A 17,611-nucleotide genomic window follows, 5' to 3' on the forward strand; every position below is an offset into this window, starting at 1 on the left:
TCCCCCTCCCAGCTCCAGCTTTGTCTCCACGCTGGTGTGAGCCTGAGACTTGGAGGAGCCCCAGCTGCGTTGCTGCGCGAACAAGCTGAGAGCAAAGGCCGGCGTGGGAAGCTCCACCGATATGCCGCTGTGGTTTCCTGCGACCTGAGCGTGCCATTAGAGGAAGTTGGAGTGCTGCAGCTGAAAGAGATACCTGCAGCCTTAAAATCCGGGCTGGACTTAGCACCGATTGCCGTCGTGCAAGAAACCCAATCTGCTGGCGCAGCGGAGGCCTGTGGGCCCTCTGTCTCTGGGGCTCCGCGGGGGGCTGTGAGGACCTCGCCGGGGTTGGCGTTGTCACTGTACCCCTACTTGAGCGGCGCAGGGGCGGCGTGTACGGAGTCGCAGAGCGGCCAGGGGACGGGCAGACAGGCCTCCCGGGGCCTGGCCTGAGCCAGGCGGGTCACCGAGCTTCGTACGCGAACCCACGGCCGCCAGTGGCCCTTCCCCCACGGCCCCTGGTCCACCGCCCCCGCTGCTACCAACGTCGCCCCTCGCCGCTCCCGCGCACCCTGACTGGCTCGCGCGGGCCTCCAGCCCGGCTGTTGGCGGTTGGGACGAAGCCGGCGGGAGGCCGCCCCGCCCCCGCCGCTGAGCTGCCGCGCGCAGCTTCTTCCCCCTGGCCGCCGGGGCGGTGGCGCTGTTGCCGCCTCGGCCTATGAGGCAGTAACTCCCCTCCGCCCCAGCCCCCTTCCTCCTCCTTTCTCTTCTTTCCCTTCCCCCCGCCCTTTCCTCCCCTCCCTTCGCCGTCTCTCGCTCGAGTGAATGTGGCGCGGCGGCGCGGGACGCAGGCTCGGCCCCTGCCGCGGCCCCGCGAGCTCGTGAGGAGACGAAGCCTCTGCCTGGCCCCCCGCCCCCTTGCGCTTCTCGGGGAAGCCACCGCCGCTGGGGAAGAAGAGCGAGGAGGGGAGCCAAGGGGCGGCGGCGGGAAAACGGGGGAGGGTGACGAGGGTTCGAGGGCGAGTAGGGAAGGCAGGGAGGGACGGACGGAAGGACGGACGGCCCGACGGACTGCCCGGGGAGGGGGCCGTTATCGAGACTGCCCGGCCCCTGGCCCCCTTCTCGGGGCAGCGGCGCGGGCAAAGGGCGCGGCAGGCGCTATCGAGACAATAACCCCGTCGCCCGGCTCTGGGGGCGGCGGCGAGGAGAAGGTGGCGGCCTAGTGCGGCCGAGACTCGCCGAGCGCCCCGGCGCCGTCTTCGCACCCGCCGGCCGAGTTCCGCCGCCGTCGGGTGTACAGGTCGCCTGGAGCCCGAGCCCTAGGCTCCCCACGGACGCCCCTTTCCTTCCGCCTCCCCGACGCGCGCGGAGCTGGTTTTCCGGGTTCCCCAGGACAGAGCTGGATCCTGCTTCTAGCCAAGGCAGGAAGTGAGTTTCGCACGGTAATTCCGGGCGGTGTCACGAGTGAAAAGTTTTTTTTTTTTTTTCGGCGGAGATCCTAGTTGGGGCTGGGAAACTCCTGCAGAACTTGAGATCAGGAAACCAGCCCGCATCCCAGCCCCCACCCAAGCAACCTACTCTTCCTACTGCGGGAGGCCACTCCACATCCGCTCTCACCAGCGAAAGAAATTCGACTGGATCCAAAGTGACTGATGAAGAAAAGGAAATCATGTCAGGCGAAGCCTTGAAAAAGTTGCCTTGAGACACTGCCTGACTGAAAGGTAATTTTCACGGAAAGTGTCTAGAAGTCACAAAGTTCATGGGCCGGGAAAGAGGATACCTAAGTGTTTTTCACTTTTTCCCAAAGTTGCCTTGAATTCTCGTTTTCTGTTATCAAACTGGATAATATTTTAGGTATTTAATAGTAGAATTGAGGTTTTTTTTTTTTTTTTTTTTCTTTCTCCTTCTACCATCTGGGCTCTGGTTATTTTAAGAGGTTGTAAGAGTGTGGTGGGACGAAGTTTTCAGCAATCCGAAGAAAGAGTGCCTTTGTTCAGCGCAAGGTCCAGAATTTTAATTTTCCTGAACATATACTATGTATATTTTTTCATTAAGTTGCTGAATCTGCAAGTTTTGTTTCGGAAGAAAGTTATGTTGCTACAGCGAGTGATTTGATGTCTGCCACATTTGTTTATAGTGTTTCCGATTAGTTTGGTTTTGAGTTAATCTAAGTATGTAGAGTTTGTAGTTCAAACACTTGTTACAAATATATTTAATTGGGTTTTATAAATAAAGCAATTTGCCATTCTTTTTCGTATTGTGGGTGGGTAATATTTCTTTAGTGTAGAAACTTGTTCCCTTCAAACGTTTAATCTTCAACTTGTTTGTTAATTGAGAGCAAGTATCGGGTAGTTTTTTTTTCTTTTAACTGTCCTTGTAGGAAGAAAAAAGAGGGTAAGGATTATGGATGAAGAGAGAGGTATAATTTTTTTAAAAGCACACTTGCAACTACCTAGCTTTTGTGTTGGGCCCAAATGTTTTTAGCAGGTTCTACCTAGTAAGTGGTAGGTACTTACCGTGGGGGCAGGAATTCATGAAGCATGGCAGACATTCCACCAGTCAGAGTTATGAACACTTCTGAACCAATCGGCAGTCTTCATAGATAAAACTAGTTTTGGTTGCAGCATACTCAAATTGTTTTTTTCAGTGGTGTTTGTGTGTATTTTTTAAGTTTAGCTTTTCTCGATGCTTTTTTGGTCAAAGGAAGTGAAGGATAATACTGTACTTTTGAATACATATTGAGGAAAATACGGTATTCTGTTAGTGGGTATAACTTAACTATATAATTGATGTTTAGTTTGCCCATAAGACCTCAAGCAATTACCGGAAACCCGAAAAAGAGTTGACTTTATTTAATTCAAAGAAGGGAAAAGGTAGGTTTTAAGGAACCGGATCAAATATTTCACAACTTACTCTTTACTACTTTATTAAATACATTTCAAAAAGGGGCTCTTTTAACTATTGCTCTATACTGTTTTGATCCCCACCCCCACTCCAGCCTGGTGTCTGGGGATACTTTTTTTTCTTTATTGTTCATGAGATTTTGTGAACCCTTAAGTAATTCTTATTAAGTCATTCTAGCTTTATCATGGAATTTAAAATGCATAACTGATCTAGCTTATGATTTTGGAACATAGCATTATTTAGGTTATTCTTGGGCATCTGAAAGAGCAGAACAAAATAAATGGCATTGAACTTGAGTTGCCTTATATGGCTTATATTTGGCTCCAGAGCAACAAAGCCTTAATAGAGCAGGTCTTTTGCTGAGAATTACCGTTTTGCAAAGATGTTTCTCTACATTAGCAAATTTTATATTAAAACATTTTAGCCCTTGAAAACTATTTAAACCTCTGTTTTTAGATACAGTTGTTGGCTGTTTTCTTTGTTGAGGGAGAAGTATTATGTGGAGATAAGGCAACACATTTTTAAAAGTAAGGTGTTCAGCTTTGTGATTCATTTTTTTCCCCTCAACAAGATATAATTTATAACTTTGTGGTTTACTTAGAATTCTGTTAGCTTAGCACTGAATTAACTTAAAGAATTTTAGATTTTATATCATTTTTGTCAAACTGCAAATATTTTCAAACCCTTGTTTAAAATCTGTGACCAAGGTTTGAAAAGACATGTTTTAAAAAGATGATTAATAGTTAAGATATTTAGAAGTATTTGGATATTTAAAATTTGGATAGTCTTCTTGGTATTGTGGTTTTCTTAGATAAAATTAACAAATATAGAGTACCCTCAAAGTGTTTAATATTACACAAAAGAGGCATTTTATGGCTCTGTTTTTTTGAAAGTAATCATGAGTTTTCAATAGCGGTATGTTTATCAGCTAATTAATTCAAGTGTTAAGTTACGAAGTCTGTGTGCTGTTTGAGATCGAACTGCAAACTTTTGTATGAAAACTTACAGAGGTTCAAATATGGAAACCAAATTTTTTATTCTTATCCTTAATGATTAATGGTTATCATAATTAGGGACATTTTACATATGTCCTTGTTAAATCTCTGAAATTTTGTATTTTAGACACGTTGATATTGAGCTACTGGTTATAAATAATACCTTCTAAAAAAACACTTTAAAATTTCAGAAAATTATGTGCATAGTTAGGCATTTATTTAAAATAACTGCTTATAGATGACATGCTTGAGAGTTTAAGCTGCTTTTGGTTAGAAAGATGACAGCAGTGCTTACAGAGTATTTGGGATTATGCAGAACTTCAGTGACGTTAGATGGCAAAGTAATTTTTTTTTTACAATTGGTACTTGTTGAGATTCTTTTGAAACACACTTACTTTGTTGCTTGCATTTTCATTTTGACTTTTTGCCTTGCTCATCCATTTCTGTATGTTACATGCTTTGTTTATTTTTTTTCCTGCTAACACCTGTGTTATAAATTCCTAAAGATGTCTTTTCTCGTTTCTGTTCTTGACAACATACACCGTACCTGTGTTCAGCTGCTCACAATAGAGATTATTCAGTTTTAAAAGCATACTATTTGCCATTGCCATACAAAATGCATACCTGAATTTCCCTTTGTAATACCTACTTTTGAGTTTTCTAAGGAAGTAAGGTTAGCACTTGTGCCTTCCACTTTTCTTCGGTTTACTTCACATAATCTGTTTTTGTTTCTTTCTAGGTGTCTGTCATCACTATTTAACTCATGAACCATACTATTCCTATTTTTCAGATTTACCTTTTAGTTTTTTCCTCTGTCTTAGGTTTCCTAATGGTGAAAAAGAAATCTAGCTATTATTCAGTTTTAGTTTCCTATTTTTATAGTTTCATTTACTTCCCCTGTTTTCTCTATTTTGCTTTGTTGTTTCTTAATTACATTTTTGCCTTTCTTCTCTTCCCCAAACTTTTAATGGTCCATGTTTATCATCTCAAAAAACTATTTGAAACATGCAGTAGAGAAAACTTGATTCTGAATTTAATTCTGAATATCTGTTTGGCATTCTAATTCAGTTTACATGGCTTGGATTTTAGTGTGGATACTTACAAATATATTGTTTATTTATACTTTGCTTCCTCAATTCTCTTTTTTCCTTTAAAGTCTCCAGATTTACCTTACTTAATTACTGTTTACACATCGGGTTTTTGTGTATTTGTGTATTAAGACTCTTTGCAATTCCCTTTGCTTTCTTGTTTTATTATGCTTCTGTCCTCTTAAATCACACGAGCTTATTTTCCTTTACTGTCCTTCTCCATTTTGTTCCTTTCCCTCCTGACCTACTCTAAAGTCAGTTGTTTTCACTGTTAATGTTCCTGAAATTTTGAAATTTTCTTCCTTTGTCTGCTTTTACAGAATAAGCACAGTGGAACTCTTATCACTCACTTTTTGCTTGAGTCAGTTCCAGATTCAAAGAGTTATCTCAAATTGTGTTCCAGGTAGCATTGGATGAAGGCTTTGCCAGTTTCAAAAAAAGATAGTATGTAAAACAACAGAAAAGAATAACTAAAAATTAACTTGATTACATAAGACTGTACTTGTCTGGAGATTATCTATCCATGTCTTTAGGTATACAGGTTGCAGTAGAAAAACTGAAAAATCATCAAAAAAAGACATCTAAGCAATCAAAATGGTTATAATTAAGTCTGGGGATTTCATTCATGTGGACACATCTTTACAACCTATTTACATAGTAAGCCTAGTTTCATGGCTTTTTGATATATTAAAAGGGGTAAGATGGACAGACACATGTCAGTATCATGAAGTGATGATCTAACAATGAAGGAATAGAAAAGTGGAAAGAATGAATAACTTAGAAATGAGAGTAGTCTGGGGCAACTTACTTTGGGGCAAATTGCCTTTTACATTTAATTTGTCTTTAAGAGGATTGACTCTATTATTGTATAATTACAAGCAGGAGTATTAGCCTTAAGGCAGCTGTTCTCAAACTTTTTGGTCTTAAGATCCCTTTATACTCTTAAAAATTATTGAGAACCCCAAAGAGCTTTGGTTTATATTTAACATATTAAAAATTAAAACTGAGAAATTAAAAAAAGTTAATTAAAAATAGCAGTAAATCATTACATGTTAAGATAAACAACATTGTCTTAAGTGAAAAATAACTATTTCCAAAACAAAAATACTTAGCAACAAAAGTAGTGTTGTTTTATGTTTCTGCAAGTTTTTTTTTAATATCTGGCTCAATAGAAGACAGTTGGATTCTTATATCTTGTTTCTGTATCAATATATTGCAATATGTTTGTTGTTTTGGTTGAAATGTGTGCAGAAAATTCAGCCTTACCCAGATATATAGTTGTAAAAGGAAGAAACACTTTAATAGCCTTTTCAGGTAATTGTGGACATTCTTTGATAGTACACCAAAATTCAACAACTCATAGTTTTTTAAGGGTTAGTTGCAACATGGAATCTAAAACCTATTACTTGTTATCTTAAATACATTGATTTATCTAGCATTTTGGATGAATTTTTTTACCCATTCATAGTTTGGTAAAACCATACATTGGTGGTTTGGAAAATATTGGTTCATTGAATTGCACATATTTTCCAAATGTTGATACATTGCATTTTACTGTAGCAAAAAAAAAAAAAAAAAAATAATTGTTTAATATCACCACCAATCTCATCAAAAAAGTTAAGTATTGAGAAGTTTTTATGCTCAGGGTGGCAGATAGAAGTTTTCCAACATTCTAATTTTTCACTTGAAAGTGCACATTTTAATCATTGGCAACAAATTCTGTCAGTTGTTTTTCCCTTGAAGTTACAGGTTTACTTATTTTTGAGAAAATGCCTATCAAATCCTTAAGCCTGAATAACCATAGTTTGGTTTGTCTGTTATTGATTCTTTCAGGTCAAAATGGTGTTTCCTGAAAAAAGGACTAATTTAGCTCATAACTTAAAACTAATTGCACAAGTGCTTTTCCTTGAGATTGCCATTTCTTCACATAAAATATTAAAAAGATGTGTACTGAAGAGTCAAGATTTAATAAAATTATTTTTTACTGCTTCATTAAAGATAATTAAGTGAAAGTGACATTCAAAAATCTGGAAATGTGTGGTGATGCTAGAATGGCTTGATGCCACTTCCTTTGTGCTAAGGTGCCAGCAGTTTTACCCACCATTGCTTTTGCACCCTTAATACAAATATCAATATAATGGAAAAAGGCAAGTGATGTCTTAGCATTATAAAAATAGTTTTGATCTTGAAGACACATTGAAAGTGGTCTGGAGCTGTGGAGAATTGAGATAAATGTTGGGATAAATGGAGCTTTCATTGCTTCCTTTAGTTTTTCTTTGTCTTTTGGTATTGTATTCTGGTAGAATCCCGAGGTTTGATCTTTTAACTTACTTATTTAGTCTTCAGTTCTTTTATTATGTTTTTTTTAGTGGGATAGAGCCTCTAAGAGCTCTCTTGCTATTTCATAGGAGTCGACTTGTTACCTCTTAGAATCTCTGAGATAATTGATTATTATTTTAACATTGTCTTCTCTTTCCTCTACTAACAATAAGGGAACCTGTTGATCTTGTTGCACGTGATATCTGTCATGGTTTTTCCTCGAATGTTATATTTTTCATGGTGGTTGTAGTTTTTAATTATGGTTTAGATTGAACTGTATTGATCATTTAAGTGTATTTTCCCAGGCCACATGCATCCATTGTTCATTTGGCTTTGGTAATTGCCTAGAAGAGGAGAGGGAGGAATATTCAGCTGATAGATTTCTCTTTGGGGTTGTGTGGGCAGTTTGTCCTCTTGGTACATGTGTTTCCTGTCCCTCAGGAGATATTCCTCTATTTTCACAGTCCTACTACCCAAGTGTCAGACCTCCCACAGAGCAGAGTGCTGTTTTGGAGGCCTTAACTATGCTGGAGTAAACCACTTTAGCAAGGAATTAGTGCAGCTGTTCTATGATGATTTTACTACCTGGCTGACTGCCCAGGACACACTCTCCCAATCTTCCTTGTGAAGAAAATTTACCTTTTTGGAGATCCTTTTCTCCTTCTTTTGCATTTCTTAGTTGTTTTGTTGTCATTTTCTCTCCGAATCTGCTTTATAGTTTTCTAGAAATTCTTCTCTGTTCTGACTTGTAGATATACCCCTCAGTTTTTCAGCATTGCAGTAGATTTATTGTAAATATTTTTCTTATTTTAAAGTTTGAAACAATCATAGACATTAAAAAAAGGTAGAAGCATAGTACAAAGAACTTTTTTGCGCTTGACTCATTTTGACAGTAAGTTGCCAACCTGATGCCCCAGTCACCCCTTGCTTTATTTTCTAAAGCAAGGACATTCTCCTGCATAACAGCATCATAATCATTAGAATCAGGAAGTTAACTCGAATACAAACATCTAAACCTCAGAACTTATTCAAAGTTCACCAGTTTTCTCAATAATGTCTTTTTTTAATGCAATTTTATTGACATATATTCACACAACATACAATCCTTCAATAATATCTTTTAGGGCAAATGGATCCTGTTAAGAATCATGGTTTGCATTTAGTTGTCCTGTCTCTTTAGCCTCTTCAGTCTGGAACAGTTTCTGTCCTTTGTTTTCATGGCATGACACTTTTGAAGATTACAGGCCCAGTTATTTTGTAGAATACGCTTCTATTTGTGTTTGCTATTTTTCTTGACTAGATATTTATGATTAGATTTTTATGACTAGATGTTTGGTGGTGGTGGGGGGCTCTAGAAGTGAGCTGCATTCTTCTCAAGGTATCTTAAAAGATGGCAGACAATTTCATTTTGTTCTATTACTGATGATGTTCATTTTCTTTGATTATGTGTTTAAGGTTGTGCCTGCCAGTCTTCTCCATTGTCAAGGGCACTCTTTTCCCATTTGTAGTTAATAAGTATTTTGCAGGGTGGTACTTTGAAACTATGTAAATCTTCTGTTCCTCATCAAATTTAATTTATTAATTTATCCATATAGAGTCATGGTTTCCTATTATATTTACAGGTTTTAATCCATTATAATTTGTTTTGACGCTCAAATTGTTCCTGATTTGGTCAGTGAGAATACCTTGCAGTTGGCTTGTTTTCTTTTTTTCTTTTTGACATATCTCTTCCTTCTTTCAGCCCTTCTTTGCTTTCTAGCACAAGATGTTCCAGATTTATCTTCTTTTCTTGATTCTTTTTAGTGGGAAATTGTACTTAGAAGCCAAGATCTGGGCACTTTTTGTGCTCATGCTCTTGGAGTATTGCTGCTCACATGTACATACACACACATGCACACATTTAAATCTATATTTCTATATGTATTGAAAACCATGAGTTCATAATGATATCTCCATTTCTTATCCAGCACCACAGGGTTCATTCTGTTTTTTTTCCCCCATTCCATATTTGTAATTCATCTCTCACTGAAGTATTTTGTGTCTATATTTTTGTGTGTTTGAGGGAGGATAAAGTAAACATTTGTTCATACAGATATCGAACCAGTCCGGTTACTTTCATAAGTATTTCTAAAGTAATATTCTAAAACTTAAAAGGCAGGCTTTATCGTATGGTAAAATAACTTAGGTGGAATATTTCATTCCTCCTTAATTGCAGGTTACTATGTGAAAGGTGGATAGAAAGAACCTAGTACTTTTTTCCAGTTGGAAAGCTGGACCATTTCCTTGTAGAGATAATGTTGGCACTCTATTGCAGAATGAGTGCAGTGATTTTGATGCAACTATGGTTTTACATATTGAGGATACATTGTTTATATATATAAATTCACATTCGGAGCATGTATCCCTCTTCCTCATCCATATAGTGTCCTTGAAATTTCAAACCTTACGCCAATTCTAGAATCTTGGGATTTATGTTTGTATTAAGGCCAGTGAGAAAAATTTAAATCTGAGATTCATTTTGAGTTAATTTTTGTATAACGTATGAGTTTAAGTTGAGGTTCTTTTTGGTTTATGGATGTTCAATTGCTTTAGCACCATTTCTTGACAAAGCTGTCCTTCCTCTATTGAATTGTTTTAGCACCTTTGTAAAAAAATCAGGTACTTTTTAACATAAGGAAGGTTTAAAAATAGAAAATAAAGATCACATGCCATTCTACACCTCTAAGGTAATCACTGTTAAAATTTTGTTATTTCTTTCTACCCTTTTCTTAAACTTCTGTTTGTGTGAATTTGAAATTTTTGTTTGAAAAAAAAACACAAAAACTGTTGCCGTCTTGTTCTTTAACCTTTTATCATGAATACTTTTTTCCATTTACTCTTAAAAAAGATACCTTGTATTGGCTATGTAATTTTCTTTTGTATAACTCTGCTGTAGTTTGTTACTGATGGGATTTTATTGTTTCCATAGTTTTTCTCATAGTACTCAACACATATTTGTTAAATAAATTTAGATCTCATCATATTGATAAGAATTTTCCTTTTTTAAAAAACAAAACTCTGCATTACTTATTTTATCCACCATTTTCTTCTATGCATTTGAGGATATACTAGAATTGGGCTCTTTCCTTCTGATTAGGGTGTTTATTTTTCTGAATTGTATACGAGGTGAAGAGGTTTCAGTGTATTAGTTTACATAGCACAATTTCTTCCTACCCTTTGTGTTTCATCTATTTTGTTTACATTCCATTTAGGAGCAAGGACTTGGGAAAGATTTTGGGAGGGTAATATAGGATTCAGAGTCTAGTTTCTCCTAGCTTTAGAAGTTATAGATAGACTGCATTTGAAGTACTTACATGGGCTAAAACTGTTCTAGGCACATGGGAAAGAACAGGATCAGATATATTAAGTCCTGTTCCATTCTATTCCTACTCTATAACTAGTCTTACTTTTATTCTAATGACAAAGAAACTGAGGCACAGAGAAGTAGGTCACAAGACTGATAGGAATAGGCTTTTTCTTGTCAGAATCCTCTGCACCATTCTGCTTCTTGTGTGATTAGTTTGCTGAGTTAACTTTGTATTTTTTTTGTGTGTGTGCTAATCTTTTCAAATGGTAATTAAATGGTAGCCTTTTTGTTTTTAATTAAATTCTGTAACTTGACTTAATTTTCTTGTGTTCTTTCACGAAGTTGTTAGTGTTTAGTATAGGATCCTTTTATGTTCAGTTTGATGATTATTATTTTTAATATCTCTCTTTACAAATAAGACTTGAGGTGGCTTTTAATAGGGTGTGTATGCTGTTGCTAATAGAAGTAGAAAATCAGAGCCAAGGAGCACAGCGAGGAAATGTATAACTGGTAAGTAATTTAGCATAGTTGCTGGATATAATATCAAACTTAGCTCTAAGCTGCTAGTCAAAGTTCTCATTATCCTAAATAAAGAAATATAAGTTTGCAAGAGGTGATAAAGATTTTCCTTGCATTAAATTCTATATGATTTCTAAAGTGTGAATTCCCTTATGTAAGTGCTATTGAAATGAATGGATGATACTCTTGACAATGATTTTACAGCAAATATTCTCTGGGTCTCAGGCTCTCTTTGAAAATAATTTATTGATTTTGAATTGTGGTAAAGTATACATACCATAAAAATCAGTTTAAGTGATTTCCTTGGCAGTAAGAATACTGACAGTAATGTGTAACTTTTATGACTATTTCTCTTGTGTTTTCCATATTTGCATCATCCCCAACTAAAATTCATATTCCTTTAGTATTAACTCCCAGTTTTCCCCTCCCATCACCCCTGGTAGCTACTATTTTGTTTTCTGTCTCTGTGAATTTACTTATTCTAAGTATTTCTTAAAAGAGAAATAATACACGATTCGTCCTTTTGTAGCTGGCTTATTTCACTCAACATGATGTCTTCAAGGTTCATCCATGTTGTCACATGCATCAGGGCTTCATTCCTTTTTACAGCTAAATAATACTCCATTGTACGTATATACCACATTTTATTTATCCATTCATAGGTTGATGGACACTTGGGTTGCATCCACATTTTGGGAGTTGTGAATGCTGCTGTGAACATTGGTGTGCAAATATCTGTTCAAGTCCCTGCTTTTGGTCCTTTTGAGTGTATACCTAGTAGTGGCATTTCTGGGTTATATGGTAGTTCTATACTTAATTTTCTGAAGAACTGCCAAACTTTCATCCACAGTGGCTGTTCCATTTTACATTGCTACCAGCATTGATTGAGTGTTCTGTTTTTCCATATCCTCTCTGTTCTGGTTTGCTAATGTGGCCATTATGCACAATACCAGAAATGGATTGGCTGTTATAAAAGTGGTTTATTTGGTTACAGAGTTACAGTCTGAAGGCCTTGAAAATGTCCAAGTGAAGGCATAAACACAAGTATACCTTCACTGAAGGAAGGCTAATGACATCCGGAAAACCTCTGTTGTCTGGGAAGGCACGTGGCTGGTGTCTGCTGATCCCAGGTTGTGATTCCAAGCTCCACTCTCAGCTCCTATGCATTCTTCAAAGTATCTCTCTTGGCTGCACCATCTCCTTCTGTCTGTGAACAGTTTTATAGGACTCCAGTGATTCAATTAAGACCAGTTCTGAATGGGTGGGGTAACACCTTCATGGAAATTATTCAATCAGAGATCTGATTGGAGACTCAGACAAAGGATTCCAACCTAATCAACACTAATACATCTGCCCCCCACAAGATTGCATCAAAAAACATGGCATTTTGGGGGACATAATACATCCAAACCGGTATACTCTCCAACACTTGTTATTTTCCATTTTTTTAAATAGCAGCCATTCTAATGTGAAACGGTATTTCATTGAGATTTTGATCTATATCTCCCCCCGATGGCTAATGATGTTGAGCATCTTTTCATGTGCTTTGTGGCCATTTGTATATCTTCTTTGGAGAGATGTCTGTTCAAGTCTTGCCCATTTTTAAATTGGGTTGTTTTTTGGTTGTTCAGTTGAAGGATTTCTTTATGTATACTGGATATTAAATCTTTGTCTGATATGTGGTTTCCAAATGTTTTCTCCCATTGTGTAGGTTGCCATTTTACTTTCATGATAAAGTCCTCTGAGGCACAAAAGTTTTTAATTTTGATGAGGTCCCATTTATCTATTTTTTCTTTTATAGCTTGTGCTTTTGGTGTAAAGTGTCAGGAACCATTGCCTAACACAAAGTCCTGGAGATACTTCTCTACATTTTCTTCTAGGAGTTTTATAGTATTAGCTCTTATATTTAGATTTTGGTCCATTTTGAGTTGATTTTTTATGTGATATGAAGTAAGGGTCCCCTTCTTTTTTTGCAGGTGGAGATCCAGTTTTCCTAGCACTATTTATTGAAGAGACTATTCTTTTCTGATTGAAAGATCTTTGCCCCCTTATCAAAAATCAGTTGGCTGTAAATGTGAGGGTTGATTTCTGAGCTCTCAATTCTATTTCATTGGTCTATATGTCTGTCCTTGTGCCAGTAACATGCTGTTTTGATTGCTGTGGCTTTGTAATAAGTTTCAAGATAGGGAAATATGAGTCCTCCAATTTTCTTCTTTTTCAAGAAGGCTTTAACTATTTGGGGCCCCTTACCCTTTCATACAGATTTGATGATTGGCTTTTCTAGTTTTGCAAATAAGGTTGTTGGAATTTTGATTGGGATTGTGTTTAATCTGTAAATTGCTTCAGATAGTCTTCATATCTTTTCAGTATTTAGTTTTCCAATCCATGAACACGGAATGTCCTTTTGTTTACCTAGGTCTTCTTTAATTTCTTTTCACAATGTTTTGTAGTTTTCTGTTTACAAGTCCTTTACATCCTTGATTAGATTTATTCCTAGATATTTGGTATGCTTTTGTGTACAGAATTCTTTTCTTGATTTCTTCTTCTGATTGTTCAGTGCTTGTTTATAGAAACATTATTGAGTTCTGGGTGTTGATTTTGTACCCGAACTCTTTACTGAATTCATTTATTAGTTCCAGGAGCTTTATTGTGGATTCTCTGCAATTTTCTTTACATAGGCTCATGTCATCTGCAAAATAAGTTATTATACTTCTTCCTTTCTAATATGGATACCTTTTATTTCTTTTTCTTGCCAAATTGCTCTGGCAAAAACTTCTGGTACGATATTGAAAAAGGAGTACTGACAGTGGGCATCCTTGTCTTATCCCTGATCTTAGAGGGAAAGCTTTCAGCCTTTCACTATTAACTAGATTTTAGCTTGGGTTTTTCATATATGCCCTTTATCAGGTTGAGAAAGTTTCCTATCCCTGATTTTCTGAGTGTTTTTATCAAGAAGGGGTGCTGAGTTTTGTCAAATGACTTTTCTGCTTCAATTGAGATAATCTTGTGGGTTTTTTCCTCCTTATTCTATTAATGTGGTATATTACATTAATTTTCTTATGTTGAATCACGCTTGTATACCAGGGATATAGTCTCATCCACTTGATCATGGTGTATAATTCTTTTAATGTGTTGGATTTGGTTTTCTCTTTTTTTTGGAGGATTTTTGCATTGATATTCATAAGAGATATTGGTTCATCATTTCTTATTGCATCTTTTTTCTGGCTTTTTTTTATGAGGGTGATGTTGGCGTGCTAGAATGAGTTAGGGAGTGTTCCTTCTTCAATTTTTCAAAAGAGTTTGAACAGGATGGGTGTTAATTCTTCTTGGTATGTTTGGGAAAATTCATATGAAGCCATTTAATCCTGGGGCTTTCTTTGTTGGAAGGTTTTTGATGACTGATTCAGTCTCTTTGCCATTGATTGGTTTACTGTGGTCTTTTATTTCTTCTTGAGTCAGTATAGGTAGTTTGTGTATTTCTAAGAATTTGCCCATTTCATTTAGGTTATCTAATTTATTGGCATAGTTGCTCAGAATATCCTCTTATAGTCCTTTTTATTTCAGTTGGGTTGGTAGCAGTGTCTCCCATTTCATTTCTAATTTTTATTTGTATCCACTTCCTTTTTTCTCTGTTAATCTAACTAACGGTATGTCAATTTTATTGTTCTTTTCAAAGGTCCAGATTTTGGTTTTGTTGATTCTCTCTATTGTTTTTTGTACTCAATTTCATTTATCTCTGCTCCGATCTTTGTTATTTCCTTCCTTCTGCTCGCTTTGGTTTAGCTTGCTCTTCTTTTTCTCGTTTTTCCTGTTTTCCAGTTGAAGTCTTTCTTCTTCTTCCTCTTTTTTTTTTTTTAATTCAGTTTTATGGAGATATATTCACATACCATACAGTCATCTATGGTGTACAATCAACTGTTCACAGTACCATCATACAGTTATGGATTCATCACCCCAATCTATTTTTGAACATTTTCCTTACACCAGAAAGAATCAGAATAAGAATAAAAAATAAAAGTAAAAAGGAACACCCAAATCATTCCCCCATCCCACCTTATTTTTCATTTAGTTTTTGTCCCCATTTTTCTGTTCCTCCATCCATACACTGGATAAAGGGAGTGCAATTCACAAGGTTTTCACAATCACACTGTCACCCCTTGTAAGCTACATTTTATACAGTCGTCTTTAAGAGTCAAGGCTACTGGGTTGGAATTTGATAGTTTCAGGTATTTACTTTTAGCTATTCTAATACATTAAAACCTAAAATGTGTTATCTATATAGTGTGTAAGAATGTCCACCAAAGTGACCTCTTGACTCCATTTGAAATCTCTCAGCTGCTGAAGCTTTATTTCGTTTCATTTCGCATGCCCTTTTTGGTCAAGAAGATGTTCTCAATCCCATGATGCTGGGTCCAGATTCATCCCTGGGAGTCATATCTTGCTTTGCCGGGGAGGTTTACACCCCTGGGCAGTGAGATCACCTGCCGAGGTGGCTTAGTTAGAGAGAGAGGGCCACATCTGAGCAACAAAGAGGCACTCAGGGGGAAACTCTTAGGCACAGTTATAAGCAGGTTTAGCCTCTCCTTTGCAGTAACAAGACAGAGGGCTCTGCATACCAAGCCATCAGTCCTCAATGTTTGTGGGAACATCAGCAACAACCTAGGTGAGGAAGTCCAACACTTCCACATTTCCCCCCAGCTCCTTGGGGAGGAGGGGGCTGTTTAGTTTGCTAATACTGCCCATTATGCAAAATACCTGAAATGGATTGGCTTTTATAAAGGGGGTTTATTTGTTACAAAGTTACAGTCTTAGGGCCATAAAGTGTCCAAGGCAAGTCATCAACAATTGGGTACCTTCACTGGAGGATGGCCAATGGCGTCCAGAAAACCTCTGTTAGCTGGGAAGACGTGGCTGGCGACTGCTCCAGAGTTCTGGTTTCAAATTGGTTTTCTCCCAGGACGTTCCTCTCTAGGCTGCAGCTTCTCTTCAAACTGTCACTCTCAGTTGCTCTTGGGGCGTTTGTCCTCTCTTAGCTTCTCAGGAGCAAAAATCTGCTTTCAATTGCCTTCTTCAAACTGTTTCTCATCTGCAGCTCCTCTCTCACCTCCTGTGCTTTCTTCAAAGTGTCCCTCTTGGCTGTAGCAAGCTCACTCCTTCTGTCTGACCTTATATAGCTCCAGTAAACGAATCAAGGCCCATGCTGAATGGGCAGGGCCACACCTCCATGGAAATTATCCGATGAAAGATCTCGCCCCAAGTTGAGTGATCACATCTCCATGGAAACATCCAATCAAAAGTCTCCAACCCACTGACACCAATACCTTCCTACCCACACAAAACTGCACCAAAGATAATGGCGTTTTGGGGGACATAATACATCAAAACCAGCTCAGGGGCCCTGCATATATATTTTTATTCTCTGCCCAAATTACTTTGGGATGTGTTGGTATTTCACTCTAACCTGTACAGACCTACCATTTCTCACTTCCTATTCAAAGTTCCATGTAATTGTGGTGTTTGAACAAACTGTAGAAGTTACGTTGTTTAGAAAATATAGATCCTACACCAAATTAACATCTCTTCCCTTGATCTCACATGAAGTTGAAGTTTTGACACACAGTCAGTTTCAAGACTTTACCCTTTGGCCCGATTTGCCCTAGTCTTAACCAGATCTGCTTCATTCATATCTCTATTTCAAGTCTGGGCTCCTTTTCAGCTTTTTTTTTTTTTAACAGTTGCTGTATGCATTAAAACTGACATTCATATCTGGTGAGCTCTAGTTCTGAGTTTCAGGTGTCACACAGATACCCAGTGTTCCAGAAACCTATCAAGTTATACACAAAGGGATGAGCATCTCAGAGTTAGGAGATAGCCTTTACAATTCAGGGATAGATTTGACTGCTGTAAGAGCTTACAATCTAGGGACCATTACAATAATCGTTTCCTTGTTAGGCTGTGCTCTAAGATTCAGTTCTGAGTTTACACATTGTAGTTAGTCCATATTGGTGAGACATGATAGTGTTTGCCTTTGTTTCTGGTGTACATCACTCAAATGCTGTCTACAGGATGCATTCACCTTGTTGCATGTCTCACAGCTTCACTCCTTCTCGAAGTTGCTCAGTATTCCATTGTATGCATACACCACAGTTCACCATTCTGTTTCTCAGTCAGTTTACCCTTAGGCCACCTCCACCCATTGCAAGTCATGAATACTGCCTCCTTAAACACCAGTGTGCACATGTCCATTCATGTCTCTGCTTTTATATCTCCCAAGTACATACCCCATAATGAGGTTGCAGGACCTAATGGTCCCCACATACTTAACTTCTTATGGAACCACCACAGTGACCCCTAGAAATGCTACACCATTCTGCCTCCTCATCAACAGTAAATAGGTACATCCCTCTCTCCATGTTTTCTCCAGCACTTTTACCCCTATTTATATCTTTTCCTACAGTTGT

At 38.0% G+C, this 17,611-nt stretch overlaps 1 protein-coding gene across 8 annotated transcripts in view; it reads left to right on the forward strand.

Annotated features, from left to right (window-relative positions):
* The first annotated feature begins 604 nt into the window (after positions 1-604).
* Positions 605-17,611, forward strand: part of ERBIN (erbb2 interacting protein) — a 196,204-nt gene continuing 179,197 nt past the window's right edge. For 4 of the 8 annotated variants that reach the window (XM_037801907.1, XM_037801908.1, XM_037801909.1 and 1 more), the window contains exon 1: positions 607-1,700. The gene's annotated coding sequence lies outside the window, so the exon portion shown is untranslated. Of the gene's footprint in view, positions 1,701-17,611 lie in introns of all 8 variants that reach the window. The other 4 variants (XM_037801905.1, XM_037801906.1, XM_037801904.1 and 1 more) reach the window with 2 other exon arrangements.

Source organism: Choloepus didactylus, chromosome 13 (genome assembly GCF_015220235.1).
Source record: "Choloepus didactylus isolate mChoDid1 chromosome 13, mChoDid1.pri, whole genome shotgun sequence".
Lineage (NCBI taxonomy): Eukaryota > Metazoa > Chordata > Mammalia > Pilosa > Megalonychidae > Choloepus > Choloepus didactylus.